The 12,703-nt window shown below is 40.9% G+C and overlaps 1 protein-coding gene across 3 annotated transcripts in view; it reads left to right on the top strand.

Annotated features, from left to right (window-relative positions):
* The first annotated feature begins 6,258 nt into the window (after nucleotides 1-6,258).
* The window catches only part of CSDE1 (cold shock domain containing E1), a 54,636-nt gene continuing 48,191 nt past the window's right edge, over nucleotides 6,259-12,703 (top strand). For 2 of the 3 annotated variants that reach the window (XM_072644436.1, XM_072644434.1), the window contains exon 1: nucleotides 6,259-6,860. The gene's annotated coding sequence lies outside the window, so the exon portion shown is untranslated. The remainder of the gene's footprint in view (nucleotides 6,861-12,703) is intronic. The other variant, XM_072644435.1, reaches the window with a different exon arrangement.

Raw genomic sequence — 12,703 nt, 5'->3', positions numbered from 1 at the left:
TTCCTTAAAATTTTAGCTCAGGTGCCAATTCCAACAGAAGCCTTTCCTGATCCCTGATCCACTAGTTAACTTAGCACTTTCTTGAAATTACTCTGTATGTACTTTGTACTTGGTTATTGACGTGTTGTATTACCCCCCACTAGGCTTCACAAGACGGCTAGAGAGGGCCCAGGATCCCCAAATGGCTAAAAATCTCTGCACTACATGATTTCTAAGGGCCCTTCTGGTGGTGAGGCTTTGAACTGACATGGGATATTGTTGGATGAATACCTTGATACAGCATCTTCCTTGCTTTTAACTTTCCAGAGATGTCAAGAATGAAGCTGCCTGATGTGGTTTGAATCTTGCCCTATAAGTGAAATTTTCCTTGCTCTATTCATGTTTCTATCTCATCCTCCTTATCAAAATTCAATTTAACAAACTTTATTAGGCACGTACTATGTGCCAAACGCTATGTTAGGTTCTAGGGCTACAAAGATGGAAAAGGAAATGTTGTGGGGCACAATTACTATTTTCCTAATATGTCTTTCTCTGCATTTCATTTATAATGACATTTTTTCCCCCGTTCCTCCTGCCCTCCTCACTTCAGTGTGAATAATTCTAATTTACTAAGTACCTCCTTAGGTGTGCCAGGCACTATTCCAAATGCTGGGGATACATAGAAAGCAAAAACGACTGGATGTCCAAAGATAATAAAGACAATTCTTACTTGAAATAGAAAGCAAAGATGTGTATAAGAATATATAGTAATAATATAACAAGAAGAAGTATAAAGTAGTTAAATCCAAGACAACTAGATTCCAAAAGCCTGTCTGCATCAGCGGTCAAACTTGAATCGAGAGCTTTCTGACTGAGCCCAGTTCTCTATCTATATCACACTTTGTATAACTACTTCATATAGGTCAGCTCTCATCTCTGCCATCTCCTTGCTGTGAGATAAAGAACATCAGAATCTCTGAGCCATTGTTTTTCATCTCACATTCAAGTGAGGCTCGAGTGAGATAATGGGTTGAAAGCACTTTGCAAATATTACAGCACAATATAAATTTTATCAGCATCATGATTATTATTACCTTTTCCTCTTAGAATTCTCTTCAGAGACTTTCCTGATCCCACAGTTGTTAGTGTTTCCTTATTCGTAAATTGCTCTGCATTCGTCTATACATATACAAGTATCACCACAGAAGAATATAAAGGTTCTTTACAGCAGGGACAGTTTTTTGTTTTTGTCATTTTATTCCCAGGGCTTTGTGCTTATGTTAGTGAAAGCTGGTCTTTTTGATGGGGTAGTCTTCTGTCTTCATGACTTTTGTCTTCTTCCTGTCCAGAGGAGTGGAGTAAAAAGGCTATCTATATTTTGCCCCTCACTCTGGCTATGTGACCAGATCATATCCCTTTCTAGTTATGCAGCTCGCTGATGATCTATGTATAACTTGAGTGGAAAGGGACCTGAACTAAAAGCCAGAAAGACCTGCCCCTGACACATACTGACTGCCTCACTGGGCAAGTCACATCATCACTCAGTGCCTCAAACGATGAAGGTGCTGATTTATATTGATAGAGTTTCCCACACTGCCCAGTCCTCCATGTCCATAATACATACTACAGGACCATATGAGTAACCTGCAATTTGGATTACTCTGGAACAGTAGTATCCCATGATTCATAGCTATGTAGGCAGCAAGGTGGTACAATGGATAGAAAATGGGACCTAGAGTCAGGAAGACATGAGTTCAAATCCTTCCCCAGATGTCTACTAGTTATGTGACCCTAGGCAAGTCATTTAACCTATCTGCCTCAGTTTTCTTAACTATAAGATGGAGATAATAATAGCACCTACCCACGGGGTTGTGAAGATCAAATGAGATATCTGTGAATAATTCTGCAAACCTTAATGTACTGTATTAATTCTAGCTATTATTACACATGAAATGTCATTTAAAAAGTTATTTCCAACAGATACTTGTCACTGAAAATAATGATAATAAGTCACATTTGTATAGCACTTTGAGGTTTTCAAAGCACTTTACATATCATTTCATTTGGTCATTGGAAATGCTAGGTAATTTCCAAAATGCAGTCCAGCTTGTTTTCTTCCCCCTCTTCAGCTCTGGGCCTTCATTATCCATTTCTATCAAATCACATGCCTTTTTGTAGTAATGAAACAGTAAGGTGGGAACAGAGTAGGTACTTAAAGAATGCTTGTAGAATCGATAAATATCTCCTTTTCCATAATGATTAACCTTTTCTGGCTTCCTCTCCAGGGCATTCACAGGAAAACAGATTTCCCCCCAACCCCCTTTTCCTGATACTGCTTGCCTCCCGGGTCTGAGGTCATCACTGTAACCAATCAGAGTAGTACAATTAACAGTATCTCACTTTGCCTCACTGGCCCATTTCCTGGTCTATAAAATGAGGGTCCTTAATCTAGGGTCCACAGACCACTCCCCCAAGGGATTCATGAGTAGATTTTAAAGGATTCATGAGGGAACAGAGAACAGGGAAAAGGTTATACCTTTATTTTCACTAGGTAAAATATAACATTTCCTACAGTTATGAGGGCAACAAACATTTCTCTGAGAAGGCATCAATCGGCTTCGCCAGACTGCCAAAGCCCAGGACCCCTAAATGGTTAAAAATCCCCGTACTAGATGATCTCTAAAGTCCCCTCTAGTTGTGAGGCTTTGAACTGACATGGGATTTGCTGGATGGTTGAATGCCTTGATGTAGCATCTTGCTTGCTTTAAACTGTTACCAGAGATGTCAAGAATGAAGCTGCCTGATGTGGTTTGAATCTTGCCCTATAACTGAAATTTTCCTTGCTCTATTCATGCTCCCATCTCATCTTCCTTATTAAAATTCAATTTAACAAACATTTATTAGGCACTTACTGTGTACCAAATACTATGTTAGGTTCTAAGGCTACAAAGATGGAAAAGGAGCTGCCATGGAGCATAATTATTATTTTCCTAATATGTCCTTCTCTGCATTTCATTTATAATGACATTTTCCCCATTCCTCCTACCCTCCTTGCTCCAGTGTGGACAACTAATTTTAAAAAACTGATTTTTTAAAAAAGGTTTCATTAAAAAAAATTTGTGCAATAAACTTCTGAAATGTTGTGTAGTGAGAACAACAGCAGGGCAGTTTGTTTGGCTTCCCTGAAGGGGAATGAAATTTTTAAAAGAAAGGCTGGAGTCAGATTATGTACAGGGTTTAGAATGCCAGAATAATTTGTATTTTACTTATATTTAATGGGAAGCCACTGAAGCTTCTTGAGCAGAGAAGCGATATGGCCAAATATGTGCCTTAAGATTATCGATTTGGATAAAATATGTGTAGTTGAGACACGGATTAGCATTAGTCCAGTTGTCTGAAGAAAAATGTTCGCAATTCATTAAAAATATCTTGAGTTTATTGTTTAGTTAAATAAAATGATTTAAACAAAGTCTTATGATGGTGGTTTTCCTAATTAATATAGCAGGGTTAAAATATTTGTTGTAATAAAAAATGATCCACCTCCAGTAATTTTGTGAGTATCTGCATAAGTAAATAAGGTAACAACATTTTTCAGTTTTTAAATTAATCTGAATAAAATTTCCCCAAACCATTGGTTTAAGATATGTGGGGTTTATCTATTTAAAAAAAAAAAAGAAAATCTGTATCTGAGTTGTCCAGATAACATAGCAAAATTACATTAAGAACAGAGTTCTAAGAAAAATACAATTAAAAGGTAACTACGGTAGAAAAGCATCAGACTGAGAGAGATCTCTGTTCAAATATTGACTTTGCCTCTGGGAAGCTGTGGGGATGTTGTCTAGCTGGCCAGTCACTGAGTCTCCTGGGGCCTTGGTTTCTTCATCTACAAATGAAAGGCTGAAATAAATGATCCCTAGGAGCCCTGCTACCTTCACATCCTTTGATCTATGATTTAACTCATTTTGTCCCTGCCTTTATTGAAGTAGCTTAACTTAAATACGTTTCAAATTCTTTAAAGGACGTTTAGGTATTATCAGAATAATTATGATGTCAGAGGTTAAAATTTTTCTTCCGTGTAAACAATTCTCAAAAAAAGATAAGAATTTGGTTTGGAACTACTATGTGTTACGTTATGATATTTGAGAATGTATGCTCTCAGATCTGATTCTACTTTTAGCCCAGCTTCACATGACCTTGTTGCTAATGGAAGAGCCCAAGGCAGTTGTCTCTGTAATGTTAGATGAGAATGTCCAGAATTAGACCTATCAGAAGTGAAGTTCTCCATTTAAGGACTCCACTCAGGGACCAAAATAGCTGGTTTGAAATAATGTTTACATTCTGCACATTTAAGATTCAAGCTGACTTCCCCAAGACTTGTCAAACTTAATATGTCCAAAACAGAACTCATTATCTTTCCCCAAAAAAGCTCACCTCTCTTCCAAACTTTTACTTTTGTCAAAGGCACCACCATTCTTCTAGTTTTCCAGGTTCATAACCTCAGCATGATCCTTGATTACTTTCTCTCACCCCACATATCCAAAACTTAAGCTAAATCTTGCCATTTCTACCTCCCTATCAGCTCTTGAACTGGACTCCTTTCTAGTTACATAGTTACACCCTCATCAGCTGGTCCCCTAGATTACTGGACCAGCCTCCTAACTGGTCTCCTTGGCTCCACATTCTCCCTTGAATACATCTTCTATATTGCTACCAGAGTAATTTTTTTTCTTTAGTGGAGATCTAACCTTGTCTCCCTCCCCTATTCAAGAAACCTCAGAGGCTCCCTATCGTCTCTAAGCTAAAATAAAAACTCCTGCTTGGCTTTTAAAGTCTTTGATAGCCTATCTTTACAACATTGTACATTACTGCCTCTCCCACACTCTGTGATTTAGCCAAACCAGCTTTCTCTCTTGCTCACTCATCACTCCATTTCCTGCCTCCATGTTTTTCACTGGCTTGTTCCCCTATGACCACATGGCGCTCCCTCCTCATCTCTGCATCACAGAATCCTTTTCAAAATGCAGGCAAACTTCTCTGCCTGAAACTTTTCTTGCCCTTCCTCCAAGCTGCTAGCACACTACTTCCCAAACTACTGTGTATGTATTCTTTTACATTTATTCTGCATGTGTACGTATAACATATGTATATATACACACATGACACTGGCCTCCCTACAATTCTTTTTAGGAGACACTCTGTCTCTTGACACCTGGCATTTCCTCTGACTGGCCCCCATAACTGCAAATCTTTCTATCTATGCCCTCCAGATTTCCCTGGCCTCCTTCAAATCTCAGCCAAAATCCCACTTTCTACACGAAGCTTTTCCCAAATCCTCGATTCTAGTGCCTTCCCTGTGTTGATTATATACAATTTATCCTACACAAATTGTTTTCATGTTGTCTCCCCCATTAGACTGTGAGGTCCTTGAGGATGCAGAGGTTGACTGTTTGCCACCTTTCTTTCTATATTCAGTGCTTAGCACAGTGCCTGGCACGTAGTAGGCACTTATAAATGATGCTCTACTGACATTTACTTGTTTCCCCCTTTAGAAAGTTGGCTCCTTGAATAGGAATTCTTTGTTTTTGTATCCCCAGTGCCCTGCCAATAAAGTGCCTTGTTGACTGATTGTACTAAAAGAATAAAGCTTTAAAAAACGTTTCTGACCCTGCTGCACAAAAGGATATTCTTTTTAAGTTGAGGCTGAAAGTTTTTCAGTTAAGAGGCACTGCTGTGTCTCAGGCTGAATTCTAATTTTTAACTTGTGAAACTATTGTATAGACAGAAGAGTAAATTCTCATCAGACTTGTTGAAAGCTAAATATAATTTAAAATTGCCAGCGAAACATTGACTATAGGCATTAGCACAGCCTAACTTGGTTAAAGTTTGTTAACATGGGCTCTGCCATTTATGCTTTTTTCAAACTTGCGATTTTGGGAGACAGGAAGGGAAATTGCAGACATGAGCCCGATTTCCTGATTCAGTTGCAAGCTGCTCCTCCCTTTTTCTCCTTTACCTTAAATCCCTTCTCAGTACCACACCTGTTGAACCTCCTGTCAAACTTTCAGAAAACTGTGAAATACACTTGGCCTCCATTTCCTTCTTAAAGTCCTAGATCTCCTCGTCTGGTTCAGCGACAGGAACGCTCCTACCTCCCAGCTGGGTTGCGGTTCCCTCCAGTTTGGCGACGCATGGTCAAGTCTGCGAATGGCCCACGCGGCTGCCCATACATTTTCCTTTTATTTATCCAGGCAGGAACCTTTTTGTAATTAGTTTCTCCTTGCCAAATCATGCAATTCAAGCGGCTGGTGGGGACTGGTCTCCCCACGGCCACCAACCAGCCAGTCCTTCCCTGCATCACTGTTCCTGCCTGTCGAACCAGGTGAACAGTACGGTACGGAACCCTAAGAGAGGACAAATGGGCAGCGGCGAGAAGGCCCCTGTCACCCCCCGAGCGGCAGCGGCGGCGCTGACCCTGGAGACTATCAATACCGACTTCCTGGGTCGTCTTAGAACCGGCTGCCTAAGGACTTAGCCCTAATCTCTCAGCCCTACACGTCACGAAGCAGGCGATGACAAGGGAACCCGAACAGCCCGCTGAAGCCTCCCTGCGGATTCAGTAAACAAGAGGTGGTGGTCCGCAGCACGTGGGAGGGAAGGGAAAGGAAGGGAAGGGAAGGTCTTCCGCAGCCATCTTAACTACGGGCAAACACACACAGGTCGGCGTCCCTTGGCTTCTTTGCGCAAGCGTAGCATGAAGGCTCTCCACCTCCCCGAGCACGCGCTCGTAGCTCGCTACTCTCGCGAGAAGAGCGAGATTTATTCCTACGTACCGGGCCGTGCTGCTTATGGCGGCGCTGGAGAGGGGGCGCTGAGCTGTTGGGGTGAGTATGACCTCGGGACCCTTTTGGGAGCGGGAGGGTACCGGGCTAGGGACAGAGGACCAAACTACGACTCAGGAGAGAAACTACTGGGCCGAGAATGGGGGCCCTCAGAGCTCTAAGGGGGAAGGCCCCTCCCGTTTCTCCGAGCCGGGTGTCTGGGGCTTTACCACCCGCTCGGAGCCCAACCGCCTGGGCCACGCACCGTGCTGGGGTGCTGCGGATGGGGAGCCGGGGTCGAGCGGGGGGAGGGGGCGGCATTAGTGGGGGTGGGGGGCGAAGATGGAGGATCCGACCGCAGCCAAGATGGAGGCAGAGGGTGCGGGGCTCGTACGCGGAGGCTGCTGGGAACTGTAGTCCCGCTGCCACCCCCCTCTGCGGCCTGACCTAAGAACTGGAACTACAAGTCCCGGCGGGCGGGGGCTGGGGGAGCGGCGCGGTCCTTTGTGTGTGACTGGGAGCGGCAGCGGCAGCTGAGTTGGAGCACGGGACTGGACTGGATCCGGCTCCGCTGCTCCCGGCATTGTACCCACCCGGGGACCAAACTACGAGTCCCAGTGCGCAGTGCGGCGGTGGTGCTTTCCCTTTGTGTGGCGGCGGAGCCCCCGCCCGAGTTAGGAAGCCCCTACCACCTCTCACCTTCCTGCAGTGAACCGGGGCGGCTGAGGCGGCGTGCCTCCCGTTCCCCTGGAGCACTTCCCGGACCGGGTTGGGGTCCTAGGCCGGCTCACCGGAACTCTCCGGGCACGTGGCCACTGGCCCTGTCACCTGTGTGGGGGACGCTACTGCATTCCCCCCGCTTGGGGCTTAGAATTGGCGGCGGCTGTGGTGGTGCAAGAGCGCTGCCCATATTGTGCAAGAACGGCCTAGCTTCGTCATTCTTACCGCAACTGGGTCTCCCAGTGCTTCGAGCTCCATGGGGGCGAGCGGTGTTTGGCGTGGCCCTCTTACCAGGAAGTCTGTTTAATGCCTAGATCTCTTGGTTTTTGTAGCTTTCCTTGGTGTAACTCGGAGGTGGCCCTGCCCAGCAAAACATCTGGGCTTGGGAAGTACTCCAAGACGATCCCTTAATTCACTTTCCCATTCCCCGCATCTTAGTTCTGTAAATAGGCAGACAAATCTCTGGCAACTAATTACCTAGTAACAATTTGTATCTAAAAGACTGTCTCCACTTTAATGGGGATGGGGGAATGCAATGGAAGAAATTGTGGCATGTGACTGTGATGGGTATTTATTCAGTGAACCCTGAATTGGATTTTACCAAGTTCTGAATGGAAATTGGTGGGAATAAGCTAGAGATGGGTCCATTTAAATGCTGGCCCTATTACTTGTAAACAACGCCTTCTAAGGCAACCTGTACTAAACTTCGTTCATCCACTATAGATATCTGTATAGTCTTTGGGGTTCTAAAAGTGTAAGATAGGCAAACTTGATAAAATAGTGAAGAAAGTACAGTAATTGTGTTCTTTAGGAGCTGACTAAAGATTTAAGTGCCACCACGTCAGAAAACCCCATATTTCAGCATTGTTTTCATTTTCCCTTCTTTGAGTCTTATCATAAAAATGGATGATTGTGTCTTAAGTATTTGGTTATGCAGCTGCTCTGGATGCTTAACATTGGGGTGGATATTTATAGCAACTGAGTTGAAAAGTAAAGTATCTGACTGAGACTCAGAAGATAGGTTTTCTTTTTTTCTTTTTTTTAACTGTCTTAAATTTGATTTCTAAAAGGTGTAGTTTAAAAGTGCAGGCACATTTTAAGGAGAGAGAAGAAAAGATTACCTTGGTTTTATCTCATTTTCCCCACACCACCACCCCCAAAAAACTTTTAAGCCCTAACTTACCATAATTTTGAGTAAACTGAGATAGAAAAATGCTATTTGTACGTATTCTTTTATATTAACTTTCAGATTGTATATTACAAAATGAAGTTTTCAATTTGTGTCTTTAAGAGTACTTTAAAAAGCACATTTTTAAGAGTTCATTATCTACTCTTATTTCCTATCTTTACATAAAAGTTGAATCAAAGTTCACCAAATCTGAGGGACCTAAATTCATAGAAGAGAATCTTTTTTGGAAGTCTTTCAATGTGTCCTGCTCATGCGCCATCCCTTATGGCTTTTCTTATCCTCTTAGTATTTTTCTCTCTCAAATTATCATATACAAAAGTGCTTGTTGTGGAGTAAACTGGCTTTAATAGTTTTGCTTTCTAGCTAATTTTCTAGTTTTAAATGGCAGAATTTCTCCAGTGAGATGTAGCATTTTATCTCTTCAGCCTGTTCCTTTTTTTTTTTTTTAAAGAAATTCCCCTTGTCTTGTTATACTGTTCAAAATATGCGTAAACAATTTCTCTCTTCTTGCTATTTCAATTTCTTCCAGTTTCTGCTTAATTGACCTTTTTCCCTCTAATTTTTGCCTTACTCTCTTGAAGTATTCTCAGAAGTTTCCAGGGGATCTACATATTTTTTTTAATGAATCTTAATTGGAGGGACTTATTATCCTTTTTATCTAGGAAATAATCAATCTTTGTGTCCAGAGGTGAATTTACTGTTGGTGTGTAGCTAAAAAACATCTAAACTGTGACCAGAAATTTCCAAACTGCACCTTAATTTTCATTCACAGCCTGTACCTGTGAATGTACCAGTAGCCTGTTGGTTATTTGTATCCTTGCTTCTTTGATTCCACTGTCTCAAAGTCTTTGTACATGAGCCACCCAATTTTTTCATTCCTGTATGAGAAATTGGTCTGCCAGTTCTCAGGAGTTTGTTTTTTTCTTTATAAGTTTACGGACCTGTAAGATTTAAAAGCTGCTTTACCTATAGGACCTTATTTATTCCTTACAAGGATCCTCTGAGAGAGAGGTTGTGCAAATGTGATTAATTCACATTTTATAGGTGAGAAAACAGATTCAGAAAATAGACTTGCCCAGAGCCACACATCTAGTAAGTGTTTGGGACAGAATACAATCCCAGGTCTTCTGACCAATGATTTTTCCACTATATCATGCTATATCTTGCTGTCTAATATTTCTTGTAATTTTTTACTGTTTTGAGAGTAATATTTTCCATTGGGGAAGTGACAGCCTTTCTAAGACTGCTAGTGAATTTAGTGCCTGAGGAAGCCACTGCTGCCTTCAGAGGCTGTATATGGAGTGTAAAGGATAAGTGCTGACTTTGGAGTTAATTCAGAACAACTTGGGTTTCCTTCCCACCTTTGACACTTAACATTTCTGTATGACCCATGGGTGAGTCACTTCACCTCAGCCTCAGTTTTCTCACTTGTAAAATGGGAATAATGGCACCTACACATACATCACTAGGTGGTTGTGTGGCTCAAATAGGATGTTTGTTAAGGTCTTTGAAGTTTGCCAAGTCATACATACATACATACAAATTTTAGTTATTGTCACTAGCAGCTGTGATCTATCAAGAAGTTATTTTGAGCATAGTCTAGCTTTTCATATACACCAGCATTTTTATTTCTGTCATCTATTCCTTCTACATGTTATAATGTCTTAGTAATTAGTCAGTTTTTAAGAAATTAATGTTTTAAGTGAAAATTGGCTCATAATAATCAAAAGGTGTTTCACTTGATAAAATAATGGTTTGAATTTATAACAACAAATCTTAGTTCCTTGGATTCATATGGCAAGGAGTTTGCAAGTTCTTCGATTTTAGAATGGTAGGTTTCATAAAATTAAGAATTAGAACAGCCCTAGAGACCATCTAATCCAATATATTTTTAGAGCTAGATCAAGGTTCCTAGAGGCAGCCAGGTAACCAGTGGACATGGACTTAGAGCCAGGAAGACTGGAGTTCAGATAGTCTCAGACATTTAGTATCTGTGTGACCATAGGCAAGTCCCTGAACCTGGTAAAGCTTCACTGTCCCGTCTATAATAAAATGGAAATAACAATTGCATCTCCTTTACAGGATTTGTGAGGATTAAATGAGTTAGCTTGTGGAGTACATTGTAAACCATAAAATGATATAGAAATCACATCATTATGTGACCTTCTCAGGTCATTAGCAGATTTGGAACTTGAATTCAAGCTCTGATTTCCAAACCTGGTGTGCATTGATTATACTACTCTGCTTTTTTTATTATCTAATTCTTTGGTTCTGTCCTCTTCACCTCAGTTATAAGAAATATTTTTTCATTGGGATGAAAGGAGCCTTTCTAAAATCAACCAATTTAGTGTTTATAGAGAGTATCAGATTGATGGTCTCTAAAATTTGGAGTGGGGAATGGAAAACCTTTTCAGTTAACTGAAAACATCAGTGATGTTATCACCTAACTCTCTACAAGGTGTCCCTCTTATTTTGTGAATCTCCTTTGTCAGAACACAGTGTGAGAGGCTATTGTTCTGGGTGATATATTTCATGATAACAACTCTTCATTTGAATGGACTGTTGGCCTCACATTTGACCATATTCAAATTTTTAAATTAGATAAAACTATTCCTATTACTTATTTGAGTCTTTCTCCTTGATTTTCCCCCCAGTCAGTGGAGGGGAGAAAAAACTGCTTTCTGTGCAAGGCCAGAGAGGATTGTGGACTGGTTCATTAATTCCCCCAGTGTTGATGTACAAATGCTCTGAATAGTTTCCACAAGGTTAGATTAACTAGGGTTATGCTTAATAAAAAAGTAAAATTAGTCATCTTTTTACGAGAAAATAACCTGTAACTTCTTTAAAAAGTGATAATAGTGGGAAAAGTTTTAGAGGTAATACTTTCCACAGTAGCATTTTTTAATTGAGGAGGAAAATGGGCTTATAGCTAGTATATGAAAACAATCCTTCATAATATTACTAAAACTCTCCTCAGGTACATAGTCATTTATTTGCTTCACAGTGTTCTTTGTGTTGGTTTGTGTCCAAAGAGTCAGTGTTGAAGCCCAAAACCAGTTTTTGAAAGTGATCTACTGGAAATGAAATATCTGTGTGGCAGATGAAGGTTGATATTATTGTATTGGCATAAATGTATATCTGATTAAGACAAAATGCCAAAGAAATCTTCTCATATAAAGGTGCTGTAAAACATTAAACCATTCCTTTGGTAAAATGTAGACATATTGTTTAGTGAATTTTAATGAGTGAGACATAACAAGTTTCACTAGTGCTCAAGACTGGTTCTGTATTAATCCTGCCCTTGGGTTTTAGGTCTCCTATTTCTATTTGGGTAGTCAATAACAAGTATGAAATTTTCAAATAGCACCACCCCAAATTGGGTTAATCCAGTTCAAGTTATTCAAGATTTTAACAGGCTTTTGATTGTTATTTTGTTTTTGCAGTCTTGGCTTTAGGTGTTACATGATTCAGGTTTGCAGTTAAACAAATCACCAGACTAACCCATGCTAAACTGGGATTACTGCTCCCCTACCCCTTTTACAACATTGTTAACAAGCAGACCCCTATCGGTAAGAAATTTAGCACCTCCTGGAAAGTACAGTGTGTTACCCGGAGAGTGCTGCAGCTGAAATGAGTGGATTTGTTTTTAGATCCCATCTCTGCTCCTTAGTAGACTCTTGTGATTTTAGGCAAGTCATTTAACTTCTCCAGACCTCAGCTCCTGTTCTCCACAGTTACTCCACAATGCTGACCTAGACGTCCTGTAAGATTTCTTCAATCTCTAATTCTGTCCTACTGTGATTTTAAGGGAGCACATTCTACTTCTGGCCAATGCTGTTTGCTAAGAAATTTTTCCTCTTATATCCTTGAAGACAGATACCCAGTCTCCCCTAAATCTTTTCCAGGCTGAACACCTCTAGCTCTTTCAGCCATTACATATAGACTAAAATCACATTCACTTCTTTGACTACCATATCACACAGTACAGTCCTTTAAA

This window comes from Notamacropus eugenii, chromosome 2 (genome assembly GCF_028372415.1).
Source record: "Notamacropus eugenii isolate mMacEug1 chromosome 2, mMacEug1.pri_v2, whole genome shotgun sequence".
In the NCBI taxonomy this organism is placed as follows: Eukaryota; Metazoa; Chordata; class Mammalia; order Diprotodontia; family Macropodidae; genus Notamacropus; species Notamacropus eugenii.
Note: the sequence above shows the minus strand (reverse complement) of the source record. Positions and strands in the feature narration are given on the sequence as shown.